This window comes from Ursus americanus, chromosome 35, assembly GCF_024610735.1.
Source record: "Ursus americanus isolate L20-20 chromosome 35, mUrsAme1.1.p, whole genome shotgun sequence".
NCBI lineage: Eukaryota > Metazoa > Chordata > Mammalia > Carnivora > Ursidae > Ursus > Ursus americanus.
Window position 1 is genome coordinate 2,073,581 of NC_142161.1, and position 27,365 is coordinate 2,100,945.

At 37.9% G+C, this 27,365-nt stretch overlaps 1 protein-coding gene across 11 annotated transcripts in view; it reads left to right on the forward strand.

The window, feature by feature from the left end:
• Nucleotides 1-9,349: 9,349 nt before the first annotated feature.
• HNRNPC (heterogeneous nuclear ribonucleoprotein C) overlaps nt 9,350-27,365 on the forward strand; it is a 54,370-nt gene continuing 36,354 nt past the window's right edge. For 3 of the 11 annotated variants that reach the window (XM_045784941.1, XM_045784951.1, XM_045784953.1), the window contains exons 1-2: nt 9,356-9,505; nt 14,611-14,636. The gene's annotated coding sequence lies outside the window, so the exon portion shown is untranslated. Of the gene's footprint in view, nt 9,506-10,150; nt 10,197-14,116; nt 14,281-14,610; nt 14,637-14,666; nt 15,356-27,365 lie in introns of those variants that run through there. The other 8 variants (XM_045784946.2, XM_045784943.2, XM_045784948.2 and 5 more) reach the window with 8 other exon arrangements.

The window sequence follows — 27,365 nt, forward strand, 5'->3', positions numbered from 1 at the left end:
ACATAGTATTAGAAAAAAGAACACAGTTTATTTTCATATGGAAAGCTTTAAAATAATGGGGGGGGGAGACCACTGGAAGACTTAAGAAGGTATATATCCAACCAAAGTGACCAATAATTTTATTAGCAGTGTATAAGGTCTTTTTTGTAGAATCTGTACTCTAGAAGCCAGATCATCAATAATCTACTCACTGGAGTCTATATTCTAAATCCCCCTAGTATGATTTTACCCACTGCCAAAGGCATTTAGAATGAAAACAGAAATAGGTATAATGAAATGCTATGTCAGATAGTGAGTCAAATCATCAATCTATTAAATTTTATGATTCACACACATACACCAAGCACAGAATGGGGTCCATAAATAAAAGGATTACAGAAAAAAACAGTACTATCTTGTTATAGGGTAAACAATAACTATGAAATGAGTCTGAGAAGGGGTACAAGGCTTAAGTACTGGAACTACTTTATTTTTTTTTTAAAGATTTATTTTTATTTATTTGACAGAGAGAGAGACAGCCAGGGAGAGAGGGAACACAAGCAGGGGGAGTGGGAGAGGAAGAAGCAGGCTCCCAGCGGAGAAGCCTGATGTGGGGCTCGATCCCATAATGCCGGGATCACGCCCTGAGCCGAAGGCTGATGCCCCACGACTGAGCCACCCAGGCACCCCTGGAACTACTTTATATCTAGTTTTGTGAATATAGAAAACACTTAAAGTTAAAAAAAACACATGGAGTATTGGTTGATTGAATAAGCAGTTGAAGCATCAATATTCTTTAAAAGCGTTAATTGGGACTTGAGTTGGGTTTTATTTTTATTTATTTTTTTAAAGATTTTATTTATTAATTTGACATAGAAAGACAGCCAGTGAGAGAGGGAACACAAGCAGGGGGAGAGGGAGAGGAAGCAGCAGGCTCCTAGAAGAAGAGCCTGATGTGGGGCTCGATCCCAGAACACTGGGATCACGCCCTTAGCTAAAGGCAGACACTTAACGACTGCACCACCCAGGCGCCCCTTGAGTTGGGTTTTAAAGAATAGTTAGACTGTGGGGAAAGAGAATTGCAGTGTGGCCTGTTAGAGTCCAAGGACGGCAGGCTTGCCTAGGCTCAGGGTCTTGTGGAGGGGATAACATTGATAGGTAAGGTAGGGCCAGGCACAGAAGAGCTGTGAATGAAACAATGAAAATGTAGGACTGCAAATAGAGCTATTATAGGATTTTAGTGTGGGAGTCACACATGAAAAAGTGAATACTTTCAGATGATTACCATGGCAGTAATTTACAGAATCAGCTTGGGGGACAGACTCAGTGTGGGAGAAACAGAATGCAGTAAGAGAGGAAGGGTCTTGAAAGTGATGTGCAATATCTTTATCGTGTTATTTTTCAGACAGAATAAAATTGCCTGTAGAAGACAGATTGCAAACATTCGGAAAGGTTTCCAAATGAATGCAAACAATTATAAAGTACTATTGGGTAAATCAGAGAGCACCGTGAAGTTTATCATTTTTTTTATTTTTTATTTTTTAAATATTTTATTTATTTATTCGTCAGAGAGAGAGAGACAGCCAGCGAGAGAGGGAACACAAGCAGGGGGAGTGGGAGAGGAAGAAGCAGGCTCATAGCGGAGGAGCCTGATGTGGGGCTCGATCCCAGAACGCCGGGATCACGCCCTGAGCCGAAGGCAGACGCTTAACCGCTGTGCCACCCAGGCGCCCCACCGTGAAGTTTAAATTAAGTGCTTCATCTGGATTCATCAGAGACCACCTCCTCACTCTCCAATAGGACATCCTTGGCTGATGGAGGATGCAGAGGAGGAGAGGCAACGACAATTGACTAATACAGTCGCATTTGACTTGTTGAATGGAATAAGGTAGATAATTAAGTACAACAAGGGCATGTAGGATGACAGATACCAAGTACAACATTCAACTAATAACTTAGGGAAAAGGTACATCAGGCATTTCATAGCTGTTGCTGCTTTTCCTTTCTTCTTCTTGGCAGGTGGCTTGGAACTGAGAGGAGGGAAGGTAGCAGGGGATACATTACCCTGGTAATAACTCCAAGCCACATAAAGCCTTCTTCAAAGATAATTACTTCTTGAGTTAAAAACCAAAGTTCAGTTTTGTTCTGTTTTTTCTTTAGTGCAAGGTAAGGAGTTACTGCTTCTCTGTTCCTTACCTCTTCTCCCACTCCACCTCCACTACTGGGGTCTGGCTCATGACTTTCTTTCTCCAATAGAAGCGTTCAACTTTAGAACTGTAAGGTGTTAGAGTAAGCAGTAGAGATCAAGGGCACTTCCTACTTTTCATCTCGCCCACCTAGGTTTACAAAGCCTTAAAACCGGAATCATAAAGATTTGTCATCAACATGGTGCTTAGCATTCTGCCTTGTATTATGCTATTTTTTCCACTTGTTTTCCCATCCTTAGTAAATTCTAAGTTACTTGACAGAGGGCCTGATTGTTAATTCTTCCTGTATCTTCTACTTCTACCCCACCTAGCTAAGGAACGAACTCCTTGAAAACATAAATGGTCTCTTAAGTGCTTCTCTTGCATCAAATACGGCGCTGGTTAATCAGTAGGTCGTGACAAAGATCATGTGGTAAAACAGATTTCTGGTAAAATGAAAGTAAGTAGGTTTCATTAACATTTTATGGATATTTTTATTCTACGAGAACAATGAGTAATAAAACATGTTAGTATTGTTAAAAAACAAAGTTCAACTGAATAAATTTGAAGATCTAATTGACTTCATTCAACGATTCATGAATTGGGCAGCATCCTGTCTAGCAAATAGAAAGGAGCTCTGAAGAGTTACAGGAAGGAAAGGTTTTCAAAGGCAGAGAAGGGGTGACATAAGGAAGACATAAATGGTGGGGAAAAAGGATTATTTCAGGCAAGGTCACCTTCCTGTGGAGGACAAAAGGATCTATTAGGGGGATTACCTCACTGGTGCTGATCAGGAAATTTCAGACTTACTGGTTAAGATTACACTCCTGGGGGAGAATGAAACTGCAATTAGATTAAGTATTAAGTTTCAGTTTGGTAATGCGGGCTCAGCACAGGTGATTCCATTTGGGGCCTGCTGTCTCTCTCTCTCTCTCTCTCTCTCTCTCTCTCTCTCTTTTTTTAAGATTTTATTTATTTGTCAGAGAGAGAGAGAGAGAGCACGCCGGCATGCGCACAAACAGAGGGAGCAGCAGGCAGAGGGAGAAGCATGCTCCTGCTGAGCAAGGAGCCCTATAGGACCCTGGGATCATGACCTGAGCCGAAGGCAGACAGAGCCTTAACCAACTGAGCCACGCAGGGACCCCACGTTCTCTTTTAAACAGTGATTATTTCTGCTTAAGTCAATAGTTACATGAATTACAGGTCAACCAAGCCTCTGGTCCCCCTGAGTAAGTGCTATATAAAATATATAATAAAGAAAGGACAGTTTACTTGTGTGTCCTGAGAAAAATAACAATTTCTCCTGATAAATAAAAGTTACTGATTAATACAAATTTTAAACACTCCGTGTAAGGCCCTGGGATATGTAGTAAGCAAGGGGAATAGAGAGAGTAATAAGAATTAAATCCTTCGGGGTGCCTGGGTGGCTCATTCGGTCTCTCTCTCTCTCTCTCTAGTATGCTGTCTCTCAGATAAATAAAATATTAAAAAAAAAAAAAGAATTAAACTCTGCCATCAAAAAACTTATCATCCAAAGCAAACAAAGCCCAGAGTTAGTACAAGGAAGAAAATAGTAAAGATCAAGGTGGAAATAAATGAAATAGAGACTGAAACCAATAGCTGGTTCTTTGAAAAGATAAACAAAATTGATGAACACTTAGCCAGACTCATCAAGAAAAAAAGAGGTAGGACTCAAATAAATAAAATCAGGTTTTAAAGAGGAGAAGCAACAACTGACACCACAGAATTACAAAGGATTACAAGCAACAACTACAAAAACTTATATGCGAAAAACTGCACAACCTAGAAGAAATGGATAAATTCCTTGAAACATAAATTTTGCAAAACTGAATCAGGAAAAAAAAAATAGAAAATCTGAACAGATGGATTACTAGCAATGAAATTGAATCAGTAGTCAAAAACCTCCCCCAAACCAAAAGTCCAGGACCAGATGGCTTCACAGGTGAACTCTACCAAACATTTAAAGAAGAGTTAATACCTATTCTTCTCAAACTATCCCCAAAAAATAGAAGAGGAAGAAAAATGTCCAGATTCATTCTATGAGGCCAGCATTACCCTGAGACCAAAACCAGAGAAAGACATCACAAGAGAAAAAATTACAGGCCAATATCCCCGATGAACATACACGCAAAAACTATCCACAAAATATTAGCAACCAAATTCAACAATACATTAAAAAAAAATCATTCACCACAATCAAGCGGGATTTATTCCAGGGATACAAGGATGGTTCAATATCCACAAATCGGGGAGCACCTGGGTGGCATAGTTGGTTAAGCGTCAGACTTCGTTTTGGCTCAAGTCATGATCTCAGGGCCCTGAGATCTAGCCCCATGTGGGGCTCTGTGCTCAATGAGGAATCTGCTTAAGTTTCTCTCTCTCTCTCTCTGCGCCTCGCCTCCCCTCCCCCACCTAGCCATGTGCATCCCCTCACTAAAATAAATATTTTTAAAAAATCCACAAATCAACATGATACATCACAACAAAATGAAGGATAAAAACAATAGGATGATCTCAATAGATGTACAAAAAACATTTGACAAACTTCAGCATCCAGGGGCGCCTGGGTGGCGCAGTCATTAAGCGTCTGCCTTCGTCTCAGGGCGTGATCCCAACGTTCTGGGATCGAGCCCCACATCAGGCTCCTCCTCTGGGAGCCTGCTTCTTCCTCTCCCACTCCCCCTGCTTGTGTTCCCTCTCTCGCTGGCTGCCTCTATCTGTCAAATAAATAAATAAATTCCTTTAAAAAAAAAAAAATTCAGCATCCATTCATGACAAAAAAAAAAAACTCTCAACAAAGTGGATTTAGAGGGAACATACCTAAAAATAATAAAGGCCATATTTGACAAAACCACAGTTAACATCATACTCAATGCTGAAAAACTGAAAAATTTTCCCCTAAGATTAGAACAAGACAAGAATGTCAATTCTTGCCATTTTTGTTCAACATTGTACTGGAAGTCCTAGCTGCAATAATCAGACAAGAAACAAAAGGCATCCAAATTTGTAAGGAAAAAATAAAACTGTCACTATTTGCAGATGACATATGCAGAGTACATAGAGAAAACCCTAAAGACTTCACCAAAAACAAAAAACAAAACAAAAAAAAAACCCTGTTAGAATAAATAAATTCAGTAAAACTTCAGGACACTAAATTAATATACAGAAATCTGTTGCGTTTCTGTGCACTAATAATGAACTAGCCGAAAGGGAAATTAACAATCTTATTTACAATTACATCAAAAAGAATAAAATACCTAGGAATAAAGTTACCCAAGGAGGTGAAAGACCTATACTCTGAAAACTATGAGACTGATGAAAGAAATTGAAGACATAAACAAATGGAAATTTATGCCATGATCATGGATTGGAAGAATTACTATTACTAAAATGTTCATACTAGCTAAAGCAATCTACAGATTTAATGCAATCCCTGTCAAAATACTATTAGTATTTTTCACAGAACTAGAACAAATAATCCATAAGAGATCCTAAGGAGCCAAGGCAATCTGGAGAAAGAAGAACAAAACTAGGTATCACTATTTGAGATTTCAAGATATACTACAAAGATATAGCAATTGAAAAAATATGTTATAGACGCATAGAAAAATTGAACAGAATAGAAAACCCAGCAGTAATTCCACACTTTCATGGTCAATTAGTCTATGACAAAGGAGGCAAGAACATATAATGGGGAAAAAACAGTCTCTTCAATAAATGGTATTAGGAAAACTGGACAGCTACATGCAAAAGAATGAAATGGGACCACTTACACTTTACTTACACAAAAACAAACTAAAATGGATTAATGACATAAATGTGAGACCTGGAACCGTAAAACTCCTAAAAGAAAATACAGACAGTAATCTCTTTGACATCAGTTTGAGCAAAATATTTATGGATAATGTCTCCTCAGACAAGGGAAACAAAAGCAAAAATAAACTATTGAAACTACACCAAAATAAAAAAACTTTTCCACAGCAAAGGAAACCATCAACAAAAGGAAAAGGCAACCTACTGAATGGGAGGAGACATTTGCAAAACATATATCCAATAAGGAGTTGATATTCAAAATACATAAAGAATACAGCAGCATGCCTTGCTGGCTCAGGCGGTAGAGCACGTGACTCTTGATCTCAGGTTAATGAATTCAAGCCCCTTATTGGTCACGGAGCCTACATAATTAACAAACAAAAAACACTTATACAGCTCAACACTAAAAAACAAATAATCCTATTAAAAGTGGGACCTAAATAGACATTTTTCCAAAGACATACAGATGGCCAACAGACATGAAAAGATGCCCAACATCACTAATCATCAAGGAAACAAATCAAAACCACAATGAGAGATCACCTCACACCTGTCAGAATGACTAAAATAAAAAACACCATAAATAAAGAAATGTTGGTGGGAATGTGAAGAAAAAGGAACCCTTGTGGCCTGATGGGGGAAATGTAAATTTGGGGAGGGCAGGGAATGTAAATTTTTGGTGCAATCACTGTGGAAAAGAGTATGCCTGTACCTTAAAAAATTAAAAATAGAAATACCTTATGATCCAGGGATTCCACCACTGGCTATTTACCCAGAGAAAATGAAAACACTAATCGGAAAAGATATATGCACTCCTATATTTATTGCAGCATTATTTATAATGGCCAAGATATGGAAGCAACTTAAGTGTTCATCAATAGTTAAATGGATAAAAATGAGATACATATATCTTAGATATATATCTTAATATATGTCTTAGATATATATCTTTATATACACACAATGGAATATTTCTAAGCCATTAAAAAGAATGAGATCTTGCCATTTACAACAACATGAATGGGCCTGGAAGGTATTATGCTATGTGATATACATCAGACAGAGAAGGCAAATGCCATACGATTTCACTTATTTGTGGAATCTAAAAAATAAAAAAAAAATCAGAAACAGACTCATAAATACAGGGAACTGGTGGTTGCCAGAGGGGGAGAGAGTGGGTGGGATAGGTGAAATGCGGAGGAAGGGATTAAGAGGTACAGACTTCCGGCTATAAAAGAAAGAAGCTACAGATTTGAAAAGTACAGAAGTGAATACAGCCTATAATATTATAAGATTGTACGGTAACTACACTTATTGTGGGTGGTTAGCATAGCATAATATATAGAACTGTCGAATCACTAGGTTGTGCACCTGAAACGAATATAACACTGTCAATTATACTTCAATAATAAACATTTTTTAAAAAAACCTTACCATCCAGGAGGAGAAATGAGTGTAAAATTAACCAGAGCTGTGAGTTTCCAATGCAATGTGGCAATTGAGCTGAGGCATTAAGCACTCGGAGGATGATTACTTGTTCAAAGTTAACAATTTGGAAAATACAGAAAAGCACAAGCAAAAAACCAAAACAAAATAAAAATCACCAACACCAAAAACAAAACCCTAAAAAAACAAAAAGCACCTGTAATTCTCCCACAGAGAACCACTATCAGTATTTCGGTAATTTTTTACATGCTTTTGTTTTTACTTTTCAAGTTAGCTTAAAAGCAATACATGCATATGGCAAAAAAATTTTAGCAGTATAAAAAGGCATACCACTTAAAATGGTAAAAGGTCCGCTCCCCAGAGGTACGTTGAAGTAAATATTCGGGTCCAAAATGGAGTCCCTCCTGCCAGGTGTCACGTCTGGAAACCAAACTTTGGCCTTCCTTTAAATTCTTCTTGACCGGAAATACTGTATATACTGTCAGCCAATCCCCAAAAGCCAAGTCAACGATGGGATCCAAACTTATTTCCTTGCTCCTTGACCTTTCTAAATAAGGTCAGATATGCAGCTCCAGCCCTGTTTCTGAGTCGCTGAATCTAATGCTATGTAAAAGCCGCTGTTGCCCAAACGCCCTCTGGTAGAGGACTCCATCGCTTCTGAGGCCCTGTATTCTCCCAATCGGTGGTTTGTTTTCCCTTGAAGGAAGGACATTAAGCTAATTATGAAATTGTTTGTTTTGTCATTTGACAGATAACAGCTTCGTTGTGAATCTCTGCAATTCAGAATTCGAAACTAATGCATAAAACTGCATTCACACATATCTTTACCTCTTACAATGGATACAGATGTAATCACATTATCAGGTGTTCCGCATCTTCTTTCCTTAAAGGCACAAAGGAATCCCCCTCCTTAGAAGAGCTGGACCTATTTTTTATTGCGTTCAGGGCTGCTACAATATAACCTGAGGGACTGGGCAGGCGGTGACCCCACGCGGTAGATGGTAGGCCATTTCGGGCAGCGCGCGCGCGCGCGCGCTGTGTGTGTGTGTGTGTGTGTGTGTGTGTGTGTGTGTGTGTGTAGACAGAGGGGTAAGCCAATTTGGTTGGCATGTAGGGTATCAGCAGGATGACTTGAGGCCAAAAGGTGGCCGTAGTATTCCAGGCCAGCGCTTTAGACTTCCTTTACTTCTTGCAGTGGAAAGGAATAAGGAAGTCCTTTGGTTTGGGTGAGATACGCGTTGTCTGAAGAAGGGCTTGAGAGGCTGACAAGTGGAGCTGTCCAGGAGGGAGCTGACATTTGAGTCTAGAACAGAGAGGGGATGTAGGGTCGGAGAAACTGTAAAGTTGGTCAGTTTTCTGCAGCCCGGTCTTCACTGCTCCCTCCCCTCTCTAAGAAAAGTCCTCTCTTTAGCTACATTCGGTGGAGGATTCACTAAGCGCGTCAGCTTTTTCCTAGGCCCTGTGCTAGGACAGATCCTCCGAGCCGGCTACCTAACAAAATCCCTCAATCCTTCCCCGCCCCCGCGCCGCGGGAATTCTGAGATCTGGGCGGGTCTTCTGCTAGGCGCTGTAGGGAGCGGGGATAGGAGAATACAGCCGCCAATCAGACCTCCCGGATACCCGGATGTGAAGCGGTGCGCGATACAAAGGCGAGTTACTACCCAGCGCTTCGTCAGATAGAGTGACCAATAAGCACGTCTCACGTGATAAATGACAGGAAAAGTAACCATTTACAAACTAGTTTCTCTCACGCATGTGGAAATTCTCTTGCATAGTCTAACCCACTACTGATTGTGATTGGGCAGAATTGTGAAGAGCGGTAGAACTGTCTAATTAGAAGCCGGAGCGAGAAAAGTCGCAGCCAATAGCACAATTCTCGGGAGCGGGGCGGGGGCTAGGCCTTCGCCTCGGCGGCAGAGGAGACTCGGGGGCCATTTTGTGAAGAGACGAAGGCTGAGCTGTGCGGCCGCGTTGTCGACCTCGAGCAGCAGTTGACTTCTCCACGTAGAACCCGGGAGTAGGAGATTCAGAATCGAATCTCTTCTCCCTTCCCCCTCCTGGTAAGTGGAGGGGGCAGAAGCAGGGCAGGCGCTGGGTTCCTCGGCGAGCGCGAGGGGGTGTGGGAGAGAAGACGAGGGAACCCTACCCTCGGTAGAGTAACCAGGCCTCCATTTATTCTCTTTGCGTTGGGGCATTAGGTTTTATGCGGGAGAGATTTTTACAGGCCTCAGCTCTTGCGCAGATTTAACCTAGTGTTCTTTAGGCCACGATCGGCAGGGAAAACGTCCTTTTCCTTTTTCGCTCTTTTTTTCTGTGTTAACGGCTTCTTTCCTTTCATTTTCTACGACCATGAGGACTCCAAGAGAGAGATGAAAGGGAAGATCGAGATGCTCATTAATACAGTTGAAGTTCATGTAGTGCTGATGTCTCCTGTTAAATTTAAAAATTGGGCGGGGGATGGGTAAGGGTTACCAAGTATATATTGTACCGCGAGCCTCTAAAATCTGGAGCGTACCGCAGGGCCTAAGAGTAGTAAATATTATAACAATAGATTTAATGTTTTACTGATTACTTTTTATTTTACATCTTTCTGAGCAATGGCGGACCTCGAAGTAGTTATTTTCAGTTATATATTTTTAAAAATATTGTAATCTCATTTACATATTAACAGTAATAATTAAAGCTGGCTTACTTTTTATCTGCAGGTTACAAATCACTTGAAATATATAAGTTAGTGGAACTTTGCTTGAGGTAGGTACTGCTATCTTTCTCAGACAGAACCTGAGAGGCACAAGAGTGTCGATTGCCAGGGTCATAATAAATCAGTAGCGGAACTACTAAGGAATTTGACTCTACTAGGTTCGTCAAGTGTTTTTTATCTAGCTATTGGAATAGTATGTATTGATAGTACTGTATTTGAATCTTTACGAGAACCTAATTACAGCAGTCACTAGCGGTAACTGGAAATTCCCAAACTGTACTTGGGAAAAATATTTAATTACGAGAATTGGCAGTTGTTACTAATTTAACGTTCTAATACAAACTTAAAATCTGATTTACAGGATATTCTGGAATTAATTTTCCAAAATATCTTAACTCTCTGTAAAAAGTATGTAGTTATGCATACTTTTTAGGAACTACATATTTTTTATTAAAGTGTTAAAGTGCCCACTATTTCTAAGTCCTGAAACTTAAAAAATGTTCGCTAAGTTTATAAAGTTACATAGGTGTTTCAAAGTAGTATCACATTCACTTATCCAAGAAATCGCCTTTTTTTTTTTTTTTTTGATACTTGGGGAAGATTTCTTTTTCGTAATATGTTCTCTCACAAAAACTGGTAAGCAAAATTTAAACCAATAGTGTAGGATAGATTCATCCTTTAGGAAACAGAAGGTAAAAGTACTTTTTTCCGTAGTAGTTAATGGATTTGTCAGTTCCCTCACCATGTAGATAGTGTAATAGGATTTAAAAGCATTGCTCTTTACAAAAAACATAAACATGTATATTATTACATGGGCTGAAAACTAAAATTTATCACTGCAGAACTGTAAGAAATGAGATAAGGGCAGTGATTAGTTAATTTAAGTCACAAACGTGATAAAAATATTGTAGGCAAATAGAAATGTAAGGAAGTAATATCTAATAACAACTGATAAAAATTGAAATTAATTGAAGGGCACTTTTCTTGCCTTGACGTTTTAGAAATATGGGTTTCTTGGGATCAGCGTGTACCAAGGAAACCGTTCCTTTGAGTTGATATCCATCTGGAAAGTTTGGCCCCAGAATTAATCTCTGAAACAATTTTAGAGGTGTTTTCAGATAGGTAGGCTTTAGTATTATTTTAATGTGGCTAAAGAGGAAGGATGACTAAATTGTAGGTCTTCTGACATTTTTGTGTTTCCCATGCTCACTGCACTGGAATGCTTGGTGTTAGTTGCTATTCCTTCTGTAGAGAATTTAAACATTGCTTATTTTTGTGATTAGGGCTTTAGTGGGTTTCATATAGCATGCAACGTATTGGATGGAATTGCTGTAAGAACAAGGAATAAATTTCTAATATTAAAAATTATATTAAGTAATTATTTTAAGATGTTAGCTGGGGAGTGACAGAATCTTGGCCTTAGAGTTAAGAGAACTGTATCCCCATCTCCCTCAGCCCCGTTACTGTGTTAGGCAAATCTGTCAAACGTTATGGATTTCAGTTTCATACTTAAAAGGGTGCTTAGACATCGTACCTATTTTAATTTCTGATTTCTGTTCAGGTCTTATGTTGTCAGAAGGCTGAAAAGTGTACAGAAAGTTCTATTAAAAGCAGTTTTTATAATATGTATCTTAACTTAGTCTTGAAGTAGCTTTATAATTGTAAAATTATAATTTACATTATCTGCTGATACTTAATATATATATTCATTCTGATTGGGGTCAGGGAAAATGATGGTTTTGTACATATTAGATTTATTAGAGAATTGGCAGGTGAGAACCAGCACTATTTGATGTAGCATAACTGCAAGTGTTGTCTTAGGTGTTAGAAAGTTGGGGTTTATAAAGGGGGAAAAGGATTACTGTAGCGTTTTTTAATTCTCTTGGGCATTTACTATGATAGGTCATGATGCTCTTGGATTTATTTTATACCACTCTAAACTATGGGATAGAGGTTCCCCATTAAATCCTCATAGTGGTTCTTAAATGTGAACAGACATTAGAATCAGGGGAATAGTTAAAATAGATTGCCGAGCTCCACCACCAGCATTTCTAATTAAGTCTGGTGTGGGCCTTGGAAATTTGCATTTCAAATAAGTGCCACTTGGTGCTGGTTGGCATCCCTCACTTTGAGAAGAGTGCTTTAGAAGAAGGGATCCAAACCTCCCAGAGGTTTGACAAAGTATAGATTAGGTATACTGTTCATTGCAAAGCATTATAATTAGGCACTAAAGTTGTTTGATCTTTTTTTATGAATTGGTAGCTCATCAATTTAACATAGCGTTTTGGAAGACATCTTTATGACTTTCAGAAATGTAAATGCTTCTTTTCATATTAACTACTTGGTGAGCGTTTGTCTTCTGACACATGTGCAAAGGATTTATTTGTAGATGAGCCACAAAGTTACTTAACATACTGTGAAGAGTCTGAGTACCGGGTTCAAGCTGTGACTTAAGTAAGAAAATTGAAAGTTTCACCATAACGGGACATCACAAACACTGCCGTAGAGATAATCAAATGTATACATTTTCTACAACTTTTTTCTTTATAGTTTGTACAATTTTTTTAAGATTTTATTTTTAGGTAATCCCTATACCCAACGTGGGGCTCGAAGCCACAACCTTGACATTAAAGAGTCCCACACTCCACAGAGTGAGTCAGCCAGGTGCCCCTATGGTTTTGTACGATTTAACACATCAGTCCAAATGTAAAACTAATTTACAGGTTATACCTAAAGTAGTCTGCTACTTGGAAAAAATTTACAGTTAAAATTTTAGAGGTTTAGTACCCGTTTTGTTGTCATTTACACATAATTGACTCAAGGAACACGTTTTACTTTTACTATTTTTTATTTTCTTTCTTTTTTTTTTTTTTTTTAAGAGGGAGTTGGGGAGAATCTTAAGCAGGCTCCGTGGCCAATGCAGGGCTCAATCTCACAACCCTGAGATCATGACCCGAGCTGGAATCAAGAGTCAGGTGCCTAACCGACTGAGCCACCCAGGCGCCCCTGGACACCCCCCCCCCCCCCCGCTTTTCGAAGTGAGCTCTGCACCCAACATGGGGCTTGAACTCATGGCTGAGATCAAGAGTCACATTCTCTACCAACTGAGCCAGCCAGGTCCCCCTAGTTTACTTATATTTGTAAAGGAGAATAAAACTATCTGAGTATTGAAATGAGAGGGCGGTGATCTCCTTATTTTCTTAAAAGACCTACAATCTAATTGCAAATCTTTCAGCTGATAAAACAGCCAGTCTGTCCTGCATGTTGTTACTTTTTAGTGTGGTGTTGTGTGTCAGATTCTTAGAATTCATATCTTGAAATTAGCTATGTATACTAGCTTATAAACAGGCCACAGAAACAAATTCACTAAGGACCATAATTTTCACTTATTTTATGACATTAAATATTCAGTAACTCTAATCTTTTCTCCTTCATTTGTGGTTTTTCATTCTGTTGCTTGAATGATGAGCTCCCTATTGATTTATTTTTATGATGTGCTCCATATTTAAACATCTTTCCCCAGATAGAACCTATCAGGTCTTGTAGTTTGATCACTTACAGGTTTTGAGAATAGATGTCATCTCTAGTATGTATCTTCATGGTAGACCATTCCCCTTCATAATCTTCATATTTGCTCACTTCTTCATCTGTTGGCCTGGTTTTTCTATAATTTCTTTGTCCAAACTGCTGATGATCAAGAGGAATGTTCGAATGTAGATTTTTGATTTTAAGACCCTTGTGGGAATATAGGCATATATTTAGTAAATTTTTGTCACCTACTGATAATTGAAGAATTGTGAAGACAGTCACTGGTAGAGGTGATGGTTCTATAGAGGCTCTCCCATCCCCGTATAATGTTATGCTTTACCAAAATGTGTTACATGCAATGGACAGATGTTTCTGTCTTGGGGGTTTAGGGCACAACATTTCTGAGGAACTCTGACTCAATCTGTCCCTTCTCCTTTCACAGGGCAGCAAGGCGAACCCCATCCCTACTCACTGGAGCTCAGCTTTGATTTTTAACCTCCCTTCCCCACCCTTCCAGAACACACACATTCCCATTCCAAAACTGATTTTATAAAGACATTTTAAACATAATGATGCAACTTGGTGTGCACTACGGCAAATTTACAGGTGTTTTTTTTTTAATTGTTTCCAAAAACGGGACTTGGATTTAAGATGTAATTTTTAAAATTTCTATTTCTATTTTTTCTGCAGCAGTTGGGTTAGAGGAGGAGGAGCCTTTTAGCCTCTCATAAACTGACCTCTCTACTTCCTCGTGTATTTTTAAGATTGATTGATGATGTGGAAAGGGCTTTGCTTGTCTGCTACTGAGAACTTTACCCTTGCGGTTTTTGTGGAAACTGCTTTTGGAAAAAGAAAAGAAATGAACTTTACTGACTTGACATTTTTGCACCTCCCGTTTTTCTAATCTGGGCTATTTTTATTTTTGTTTTTTTACAGTGAGATTTTTTTGATCTTCAGCTACAGTAAGTTATTCCAATTTTTTTTTTACATTTTTCCTGACTTTCCGCTGATTTCCTTTTTATTGTTGTTACTAGTTACTATTATTTATTTATTTATTATTATACTTAATGATGGTGATGATGATGATGATAATGACACTGATGATTTTTAACCGGATTAAAATCGAGTTTTTCTGAATGTTCATAAGAATTTCTCCGGCCTCCTGATTGACTTTGGAGTTTTGCATCTTGGGAGAGAAAGTGAAGGCATTAGCATTTTTAAGTGGATTGATCACATAAACCTTTTCTCTCCCAACCCCACCCTTGCCCTCATCCCCTTCCCCAGGCTCGAAAGAATTTTACTGGCTGTTAAGTCTGTGACCTTATTTTTCCTGATCTTTAACTTAACTGTTTTAGAGCATCTCTGGACGTCTGTATTTTTAATTTTTTATTTTTGTTTTTTTTATTTTTAATCTTTCATTTGTTAAATTTTTAAAATGTGCTGCAATAAAATGTGTGTGGTACTACTTAACACCTATGATGGTGATGGCATTTTCCCAGAAAGCCATTTTCCTCCTGTTTCCCTTGAAATCCCATCCTGCTTTTCCTGTACACTACTACCCCTCACAAACCACAAGCTGCAGCAACATGGATGCCCAGCCTGGAACAGCAGCAGCCAGGATGACCTGGAGCCAGGGGGGCCTTCGGAACAGATGCACACCCTTCCTGGGTGATGGTAAGAGGTGTGAGGTCCACTTGGTTTCATTGCAAAGACTAGGAAATACACCCATTTAAGTCTAGTTGATGCGGTGTAGGTGATAGCTTCTGGAAATATTTGGGTTAAGATTTTGGTGTATCTTGAGATGTTTCCCAAAGGATGCCAGCTCAGTTTTTTTATAAGCTAATGGAATTATGAGGTTGTTACTAACTCGGGTTGACTGAAAATTTTTGATAATTGGAAAGAGCAGCTGAAGTTTACATGTACTTCAGAATGAAAATGGTTTTAAATAGCAACAAGACAAGGACATATTAGATGGGTTTTTTTCTTAGATTATTGCAAATTAGTAAAAATTTTCTGTCATTTAGAGTAATTTTCCTTGGGTTTGTGACAATAGTTTTTGATTGTATTCCATTTAGATTATTCTTAGTGAAATTTAACATGAATCAAACCACAAGAAATATGGTATAATATTAAAATGCTATCTCACTGGGAGGGTTTTGTTTTTGTTTTTTAAAAAGGATAGGTAGATTTTTAATTTCAAAAAGCAGTGAAATCTCTTTAACCTGTATCCAAATCAGAAAAGATGTAGGTTGATCTCTTTTTCAGTGATGACTTGTAGCCCGGCAAATGTTGGGGAATTTAATGTGTTCCCAAAAGTAATAGGAAGGAATGAGTACCTAAAGAATTTAGAATTTTAGCAACCTGTAGTATTTTAAGATTTATTCATCCATTTTAGAAGGCGGGACAGAGGGAGAGAGAGTCCCAAGCAGGCTCCGCACTGATTGCAGAGCTCGATCCCACAACCTGAGCGAAAACCGAGAGTTGGACGCCCAGCCGACTGTGACGCTCAGGCACCCCACAACCTGTAGTATTTTACTGACTATAATGGACTATCGTTATAACTCACTTTAGAGTTGCTGTAGTAGTTTTTGAGCTGAGAGAAAAAATGAGATGATTTTTAAAGGCATATTCTGTGATGTGTGTTACTAGGATAAATCACATCTTCCTTACTTGTACTAAAAGAATAAAATCCAGTTAAAGTGAACACTGAAGGCATCCTCAAAGGAAAACAGAATGGGAGAAAGTTATATAAAACGTCCTGAGGTTATCTGGAAGAGGAATGGAAATTTTTATGGGTCCAAGTATTACTGATACCCTCTGTTACATGAAAGCTATTTTTGTCTTACTCTTCTGTCATTGTGTGGCTGCTGTTTACTATAGGTCTGTCCTTGTTAATTCTGCAAATTCTTGTGGGTCATGTTCCTTTGGGGAGATACAAAAAGGTAAGGTAGTTTTTCAGGGACTTAAAACCTTGTGAGGGAGACAGATGAATGAGACAGTGTCATCCTGTGATTAGAGGTAAACTTAGAACCTATAGAAGCATGTAAAAATGAGTACTTGATTGACTCAAAAGGGCAGGGAATGCTTCTAAGGGAAAGGGAACTGAACTGAACCTTAGAATTAAGGCCAGATTATTAAAAAATTTTAATGCCATGCTATGGAGTTTGTATTTTATCAAAATCTATGTGTGAGCTATTGAAAGGTTCTAAACCAGGGAGTGAGATCAGATTTTCATTTTGGAAATGTCATTCTGATGGTGTGGAAATGGCTTAGAGAAGAATGAGTTTGGAGGTAGGTGATAAGGAAGATAGTAAACTACACAGAAAAATAATGAGCTGGCCTGGTCAAAAGAAGTGGTATGGGAACTTAGAGAGGAGCTGATAAATTTTGGAGGATTTGGTGGTTGCTCTGATAATGAGCAAGGGCTTCAGCATGACTCCCAGGATAGATGTTGGGTAAACAAAGGGAGCAGATTAGGGTAAGAGTAGGAGAAAGCAGTTTAAACAATTAGTCTTTGAGGTGCTTGTGGAACATTCAAGTAGAGCTGTTTATTCATTAGACATTTGAGTGCTTATTCTGAAAATCACCATTAGGCTGTGGCATAGGGATGAACAGAACATATTGTCCCCCTGTCCTTTTGGGTATTACAGATCATTGGGGGGAGAAAGAGTGACAAAGCGCTTTTTAATCTAGAAGGATAAGAACAGGGATTATAGGGGCGCCTGGGTGGCACAGCGGTTAAGCGTCTGCCTTCGGCTCAGGGCGTGATCCCGGCATTATGGGATCGAGCCCCACATCAGGCTCCTCCACTATGAGCCTGCTTCTTCCTCTCCCACTCCCCCTGCTTGTGTTCCCTCTCTCACTAGCTGTCTCTCTCTGTCAAATAAATAAATAAAATCTTAAAAAAAAAAAACATTATAGAAAGGGAACCAAATTTACAATATGAAGGTAGGAGTCCCCTGTCCTTTTGGGTATTACAGATCATTGAGGGGAGAAAGAGTGACAAAGAGCACTTTATAATCTAGAAGGAAAAGAACAGAGTAAGATGATAGAAAGGGAACCAAATTTACAGTATGGAGGTGGGAGGGTGATGTTAGTGAAGTGACCTTGAATTGATGTTGAAATTAACATCCATGAGAAGTGGATTATCCTACTTGAAAGCACAGGTAATGGGAAATCTTGGCTTCAGAACAAAAAATACTTCTGGAGAATAGTCACCAAGAATGCATAGAATAAGACTAAGTTGAAAAGATAAGCAGTTAGCAAGCATGGTGTACAGGTCCGTGGAAGGTCCTTATTTAGTATCTGGGTTGTCTTGGGAACAAAAGGAATCTTTTGAAAGGACCTTGGAGAATGCTGAGATAGTTTCTTTGGAATTTCCTTCTGGCTATTGTCTGGGGGAATGTTAAGTAATGAGGACAAAGTTCAAGGAGGACAAAAAATTAGAAGACCTATCAGAGTAGGTCACTGTCTTTTAATCTCATGAAAAAAGTAGTAATCTTAGGCCTGGGGATACTTGCCCAGACTTTTCAGATGAGTTTTTTTGTATGTGTATGAATGAGCAGATGTAATTAGTTTGAAGAGGACAGGTTGATCAGACTATAGGAAACTACTGATTAGTTCTCTAACAACCCATTGGGTAAGACATGATATGATCACTTCCCTATTTGAAAAGAAAAATGAAGTAGACCCTCAATTTTTTCATCTTGAAAGTGATCTGGACACCTTACTGTGTATATGTCCATCATTGTTAATGTTCTTGTAACTTTTTTAATCATCGTAACGTTTGTGTATCATCATTAGCATTTTGGAGATGAGAATATTGAAATACAGTTTTAAAAATTTGCTCAAGGTTAGGCATACCTAATACATGGTAACACACGGATTCAACCCAGGTGATTAAACCTACAGATTTCAACTCTTACTCATACTAGATTGACTGTTCTTTACTTAACATAATGAAGTATTTTTGAAAAACAAATCTTCAGTTGGGCTAAAGTTATCCCCCCCCCAAAAAAAGAGACTGCTTTGGACTTGTATTTTTAAAGAGTTTCCAACTAAAAACCATCATTAATATATTTTGTTTTTAATTCTTACCACTTTAAATGGCACGATAAAAGTCCAAGGTAATAAATTAGATCGATGTAGCTTTGTGATAATAGTTTTATAAAATTTTGTAATATGATGTGTCATATTTCAGTGAAGTAAACGCATTTTAAAAGTGAGTTTTAGTTGAAGAAATAAGGTTAAAAAAAAAAACAAAACACATCCCAGGGTGGTGTATTGCCAAATCCAGCAGTCTTTTTTCAATCCTCATCACACTTGACCAGTTGTTGTGATTTAACCAGTTCAGCCACTTTCCTTCTTGAAACTTTTTTTTATATAGTTTCTAGGTTTTTGTTCTGTTTCTGGCTTTTCTTTCTTCCACTTTGTTGGAGTATTGTGTGTTCAGTCCTTCAACTTCTCTTTTTTACTCACAGTCCCTGGGTCATTTCATTCAGTCAGATTATTTTATATACCATCTATAAGCTAATGATTCCCACCCTTGTATCACCAGCCTGGACTTCTTTTGAATGACATGCCAGTCTGTCTAGTTACTGAGCTGACTACTCCCTTGAATGTTGACTACATCAGTTTAAAAGTCCCAAACTGGGGCTCCTGCTATTCTCTCAAACCGGTAATGCCTGTTTCAGTTAATAAAACTCCAGTTTTTATGTCATAGAGGTCAGACTTCGGTTAGCCATCCTTGTCTTTCTCTTAAACCTCACCTTTGGCCTTGTGGAGTAACCTGTCAGCCCTTCCTTTAAAATACAAGTATTGACCACAGTGCCATGGCTTGGTCCAGTTTCAAGCTGCAGTTGTCTCTTGTGCATTATTGGAAAAGGTTTCCGTTCCTTTTGCTGCTCCCCACCAATGTGAGTAGCTGGATTGGTCCTACTCCATTGTAATGTTTGAAAAATGGATTGCCTGAAGGTGTTGCTTCTTGAAACTCTATAGCTCCCTATTTTCAACGTTAAAATTAAAAATTCACCGTGATTTAACAAAATACCCTATGATCTATTGTGTTCCTCCTCCCTTACGAATAGTATACTTTACAGTATATTCTGCTCTAGCTGCATTGCCTCCTTACTGAGTCTTGCATGCTGGATGGTCCTATCTACGCTTTTTCTTGGAATTTTCTTCCCTGAGACATTCCTAAGTTTAGGTTCCTCATTTCATTTAGGTTCTTAACTCAAAGGTCATGGCTCACTGAGGTTTTCCCTCACTTAGCCCTTCAAACTTCCCCCTCCCCACTGGATACTCTAGCACTTTGGACCATTGCACATACTATAGAAGTTTATTGTCTGTGTAAAGGTATAGGGAAGTATCTTGAAAGATACGTGCAAAACAACATTGTTAGGATTGGAAGGAAACTGTGCTTGAAGAGTAGTATAAATAGCACCACAATATTTTGTTTCTCGTTTCAAGACAAAACTTACATAGATAGGCTTCAACTCCTCTGTGACTGGGTGTAAATGGCTACAGCCTCTGTGGTAGGGGTTTGGTAAACAGTTTTATAGTTAAGTTGAAAAAACTTTAAAATAGGTCTGGCTGTGGTGGAATGAATCAAGTTTTCATTTGAGGGCATAGGTTATTGTGTTTCCTGTGATGGGGCTGTAGACAAAATTTGGACAAACTTTATGATTTTTTTTTTTTACATGAGTAGGCGTATATAGGCTTTTCCAAAAGTCATTCATACATAACAGCACATCCATTCAAGTAGAAAAAAATTTTTTTACTTCATGTGAACATATTAACATAAAATGAGTAGACATCTGAAAATTTAAATAGGTGCATGCATTGCATACTTTCACAATATCTTACTTAAATAGAACTCAATTTTGGGCCTTTGTGTTCTTCCCGTTTTTCCCTTTTATAAACAATTGAACAGTCTGACAAAATTTTGTAAATACCCTTATTTTTAGATCTGTGTATGCATATATCTCGTACTGTTTTCATTTTACTGTGAAAAATTCTGAAACATAAGAGGGCGGAGTATAATCTCTAAGAAGTTGTCCAGCTTTAACAGTCTTTGGGTAATCTTGTTTCATCTATACCTGTATCTACCCTCTCTGCTTCACGTTACTTTGAAGTAAATCCTTCATATATTTCATCTGTAGCTGTTTCAGTATGTATTTTTGAAAATAAGGACTTAAAAAACGCAGTCATTGTCACACTGAAAAGTATTTAAGACCCTAAAATACTACCGTGTGGACTGAGAAAGGCATTCTCCAGTTGTGTTTTATTTTTGTGGGAGTATTGGTTTTGTGGGGTGATTGATTTTTGCTTACATGGTTGTTTGTTTTTTTGCTTGGTCCTTTCTGGACTTTGAGAAGTTCTTTTATTAGGGATAAATTAGTTTGTTTTTTTTAATTTGAGAGAATCTTGGTGTGTTTATTCTCATTGGTGATAAAATTGAGGTCAGGGTAACAAAAGGTGGGATTCCTGTATATATATTAATTTTACTATTCTCAGACTTAGGTATAATCCTGTGTTCTAGCTGCTTAGGCCTGAGTGATGGAGAATATTGTAAATTTAAGTTGGATTTCCTTATTAAAAATAATTTCCTTATACAAAATTATTTTTCTCTACTGGTCCAAGATCTTTTATTTATAATTCAGAAATTTAAAAATTTATGGAAAATGTTTTCATTAGTTTTACACTTTGGTGACAAGCCAGACCTCAATTGACATGAGATTATCTATAGTCTGTTACATTAAATGACTGATTATGCATATTATTGCAGAAATACTAATATATTTGATTTGACAGATGTGTGCTTCCCCAGATCCCACTGGGGTGTAACACAAAAAAGCACAGTATTATCTTGGTAAAGTCTGAAAAATCTTGAATTTTTCCAAGCACGACTCCATGATAGACTTCAAAAAGTATATTTTGTTGGAACTCAATGAAAGATAATAAAAGAAAAATTAAATCTTGGCAGTAAGTATTATTGACCCTTGCTATTCAGAATATGGTCTGTACTCCAGCAGCAGCAGCAGCAGCAAAACAACATCATCATTGTCGTCGTTGTCGTCATCATCATCATCATTTGGAAGCTTCATAGAAATAATTTCATGCTCTCTCCTAGAACTGTGATTGATGGGTACAGTAAAGAGAGGGACTGGTCTGGACCACTTGCACTCCTTTTTATTGCTTGTTCATGATGTAGAAATTTTGATGGGCTTTCATGCAAGAATTTTTGGTGTTTGGGAGGGAAGTCAAGGATAATGTTATGGCTTATTTTATGTAAATTTGAAATAATACAATGTAAAAAATAACCATTTTATGTGTAAGATTTGAACTAATGACACTCCCCAAATTATAAATAGGATTAAGAATCAAGTAATCTCAATAACATAATAAAAAATTATTATAAAAATATAAATGAAATTTTAAAAAAAGAATCAAGTAACTTCAAACAGGCAGACTGGGTAAATGGTGATACCATTAAGCTAGTAATCAAAATAAATGCCATCCTGAAATAGACGTATTTCGAATTATCAGAGCTTTTAGGCAAATCATATCTGGTATGATGTGACCAGTCTATGTTATTTCTTGGTGGTAAATGATAGCTGAAGAGTAATATTTTTAAAACACTTTGCAGGCCACTGTAGATCTGTGATTATAATACTTGTGAACATTTTTTCCTTTTCTCCAACCTTTTAAAGAAAATATTCAAACATACAAATAACAGTATAATGAATTTCTATATTCCTTCCACCTAGATTGCCATGGTTCCATTTTCTTTCAGTGTTATTTGCTAAACCGTTTAAAGGAAATTTCTGATTTAAGACCCCTAAAATTTAAAGCGTGAATCTCAAGTATAGAGATAGTGTTCTCCTGACCAGGTGTTTATACAGATTAAACTGTGTATTCTCATCACATAGAATTTTAGTTACACTAGCAGTAATAAGTCATTGAATTTTTTTGCTGCTTATTTTTATATATTGCATATGTTCTTGATGTTTAGTTCCCAGTTGAGATTTATTCACCTTATTGAAGTAATTTTGAAATGCCGATTTTAATTCTTTTCCTGTGAAAAGCATTTTTTACATATTTCTTCTCTTTTTTTTTTTTTTTTTTAAGATTTTACCCATTTATTTGACAGACAGACAGCGAGAGAGGGAACACAAGCAGGGGGAGTGGGAGAGGAAGAAGCAGGCTCCCAGCGGAGGAGCCTGATGTGGGGCTCGATCCCAGAACGCCGGGATCACGCCCTGAGCTGAAGGCAGACGCTTAACGACTGCGCTACCCAGGCGCCCCATACATATTTCTTTTTTTTTTTTTTTTAAAGATTTGAAGAGAGTGAGCGAGAATGAAAACACAAGTGGGGGGAGAGGTGGGGGGGAGAGAGAGAGAAGCAGACTCCCTGCTGAGCAGGGACCTTGAGGCAGGGCGCCATCCTGGGACTCCAGGAACATGAACTGAACCTAAGACAGATGCTTAACTTGACTGAGCCACCCAGGCGCCCCTTAAATATTTCTAATGATTGATACTTGTAGATTTGGGAACTTCTTTTTTTCAAATGGCTTAAAATGTTCCCAAAGTAAACAGGTTTGTCAAAGGGGAGTTTGGCTATGTAGAAGCTGCTCTGATTAAGACTATGATAGGCTTCTAAAATGCTGAGGTTTTCTTCCTTCCTTTCTTTTAAGATTTTATTTATTTATTTGACAGTGTGAGAGAGCACAAGCAGAGGGAGCTGCAGAGGGGGAGGGAGCCCGATGTGATGCAGGGCTCAATCCCAGGACTCTGGGGTCATGACCTCAGCCAAAGGCAGGCACTTAACTGCTTGAGTGACCCAGGCGCCCCCCCCCATCTTTTTAAAAAAAGTTTTTATGTAATCTTACGTAATCTTTGCATGCAGCGTGGCTCTGGAACCCACAACCCCAAGATCAAGAGTCACATGCTCTACCAACCCACCCAGCCACATCCCACACCCCCATTTTAAGTCTGATATAACGCTCTGAAACAGAGGAATACCATTTAATAACGGCACAGTTGATTATGGAGGTTGAGATTGTAGAGAGAAGTGTCTGTATTTGTTGGGACTACCAATGAGAGACCCCAAGTTTATGAAACCATATCCAGTGAAAAATTTGGTCTACAGATGCCCTTTTTCTTGTTTTATATAGTTTTTTTTTTAAGATTTTATTTATTTATTAGACAGAGATAGAGACAGCCAGCGAGAGAGGGAACACAAGCAGGGGGAGTGGGAGAGGAAGAAGCAGGCTCATAGCGGAGGAGCCTGATGTGGGGCTCGATCCCAGAACTCCAGGATCACGCCCTGAGCCGAAGGCAGATGCTTAACTGCTGTGCCACCCAGGCGCCCCTGTTTTATATAGTTTTGAATTGCTCTTGTGGAAGAGAAGCACTCAATCTTTCCAAATTGTTTAGGGGCTTATAGAAATCTTTGCTGACTCTAGGTGAAGCTGTGTATCAAGTCATTAAATCTCAAGGTAGCATTAAGCTATCTTCACAAAATGAAAAAATTATGAAAGCAGTATGGCTGTTGAGGAAAAATTGAGGGAAAAGTATTTAAAAACTTAATACTACTACATCCTGAGATGTCTTACACTTAATGATTTAGATAACTTGGACAGTTGACCCTTGAACAACACGGTTTTTAACTATATAAGTCCACTTATGTGGGTTTTGGAAAAAAATACACAGTGCTGTATAGTTTCCTTATGATTTTAATAACTTTTTGGTAAGGCTTCCAGTCAGCGGTTTCTGGGGAGTTGAGTTACATGGGATTTATTTTTGACTGCACAGTGGGGAGGTTGGTGCCCCTAGCTCCCTGTGTTGTTCAGGTGTGTGCTCCTTAACATCTTGAACATCTCTTGGCGTCAGTACATTGCCATTTTTAAATAGTTGCCTGTATTTAGTTGGATTGATGTACTGAAGTTGTTCATTTAGCCAGTCCCATATTGTTGTACACACTTTCTAAATATCCACGTCCTTGTTTCCTTAAAACAAGTTCTCAGAAGTGAGATTATTGAGTCAAGAACAATCACAGGACTAAGGCTTTTGATAGAAGTCCAGCTGTCCTGTGAAAATACGGTACCAGTTCATAGAAATAATACGTAAAAGTGACTTGTAATTTAAATGTTTTTCCTTATTTGGTAAGTGAAGTATAGATAATTGGTTTAATTTATATTTCCGTTATAGTGATGTTGAATTTTTAAAAAATCTCCATGGACCTTTAATAATATTTGCTAATAACCTGTTTGCATCCTTGGCCCATTTTTATTTTTTGGTATTTACCAATAATAGTAAATGATGTAGTAATAGCAGCGGCTGCAGCAGCAGTACTTGCTATGTGCCAGGCCAGCGTGTCAGTGTTTTCTGTACTTCACTTATGCCTCATATCTCACCTATGAGACAAGTACTGTCAATGATACTCCTTTTACAGTTGAAGAATCTGGTTTTTGAAGGGATTGACTTCACAAAGAGTAGTGTACAAGGCTGTCTGACCCCAGAGTCTCAGAGCTCTTAATCGTTAGGTTCTTTTATTTTCATGTGTCTTTGTATACATTACTAAGAACTTAAATTGTGAACAAGTGTGTATTGCAGACATCAGGAGGTTTGTTGGTTTTTTTAGTTTTTTTGTTTTTGTATTTTAGTGTGAGGATGTTCTGAATTTTTATGTTCTATTTAGGAAGTTCTCAGTCACTGTTTTAAGCGAAGTTTGGTCATGGTGGATATGGTTTGAATTTGTGGGGATAGGTATCTTCGTATCTTTTTGGTTTAAAATTGTTTTTTTGAAAATAGCCTAAACTTTTTGTTTTGCAGTTTTTTGAGTTATTAATACAGGTCCTGCTTAAAACTAAACCAGGGTAGGGATTTTCAGTATACAGAAAATATGCAAAAGGACTTACCCGTTGGGACTGTTGGTTGTCATTGTTTTAAAACTAGTAGATAACGTGAAAAAAAATTGCTATTGAAGGAAAATTGTGTAATAATAAACTTTTTAAAATGATAAGGGCAGGACTTCTCAGAGGATGGTGAACAAATCAGTGAAGAATACATAATTGTAAGAGATTAATACTTCAAAACTTAACAAAATCAAAATCTGAAACTTCTTCAGGCTGGAACTAGGGATAGTGAACAGGATAGAAGAGGATGAAATGGGGGCGCCTGGGTGGCTCAGTCATTAAGTATCTGGTTAAGTGTCTGCCTTCGGCTCGGCATGATCCCGGCGTTTTGGGATTGAGCCCCACATCAGGCTCCTCTTCTAGGAGCCTGCTTCTTCCTCTCCCACTCCCCCTGCTTGTGTTCCCTCCCTCGTTGGCTGTCTCTCTCTGTCAAATAAATAAATAAAATCTTTTTAAAAAAGGATGAAATGGTATTTGAAATGTAAAGCCCTATACTAGATGCAAAGAAACCCAACAAAGTAGTTGTCCCAATACAGGAAGTTAGCATTATATTAATAAATGTATAAGAATTAGGGAATTTACTTTGTGACTTCTGCATGTATTGACAGTGCAAAAGTTACCAGAAACACTAGCGTCTGGATAGCATCCAGAGTGTTCCATTCTTGAAAGAACAACCAAATTTGGACTGCTACTGTGTTCGAAGGGACATTGACAGATTAAATTGTATTTGTTTCAGGGCACCATTTTTTATCTTCATAGAAGATGGTGAGGATAGGGAACAGTTTGAATAAGATGATTTACGTTAAAGAAAAAATTAATGCCAATGAGTGGACATTAAAGGAAGGAGGGAACTAAAGGAAGAAATTGGTTAAAAGCCAATTAAGTTTATGAATTGAGTATTATATTGTGAGTTCTTTGACAATTCTCAAGAGGCTAGATTATTAGTGAGTCAGCAAGGATGTTGAAAGGGGATTTTAACATCCTCTGAAGAACTGTGGGGCGGTTGAACTACCTGATTTAGTTTTTCCCTCTTTGACATTCTGGGAATATTTTCTTAAAGACCTTCATTTTAAAATTTTTTTGTCGTAATACATTACCCATTTATACTTGGACAGGAACAACATTTTATTATAAAAATGCTTATTAAGAAATTTGAAGGAAATATGCATATGAAAGAAAAATATTTTTAAACCAGTATTAGTATTTTGGTGTTTTGGTTCATCTCTGTCTTGTAGCTACAGGTGTACCTATACACCTATATTTCTTATATTTTTAATATGTAATCATTACCATATGTAGTTTTAGAGTCTATATTGTAAACATTTTTCACTTGGTTTTCTGCAATGTGTTTTAAGTGGTTATGTAATTTTTTTATTAACAGGGATTTATAGAACTTAAAGATGTTCAAAGTTTTCTCTTTCAATTCCAAATATAGGATGACATTGCCGATTGCTTAATTAACGCAAGTATGTAGGCCTGCCCATTGCTTGGCACTTTTTAAGAATTTTCAGAGGAACCTACAGAAACATGTACTGGTTTATTTAGTTACAGCTGTGGGGTTGCCTTGTCTTCACCCCATTGTACAATCATTCTTATATTAGCATATCTGACAAAAGTAAGTTTTGCTATTTTCTGGGAACTTGGTAAAGTGTGTCAGCTGGTATATATCATTTTTCTGTTTGCTGTAATAGGAGCTTTAAAAAACTTTGGAACGGGTACTATTACATGTGTAAAATACACCCTGTGTTCTAGCCTTCCTGTTCTAGTAGTCAC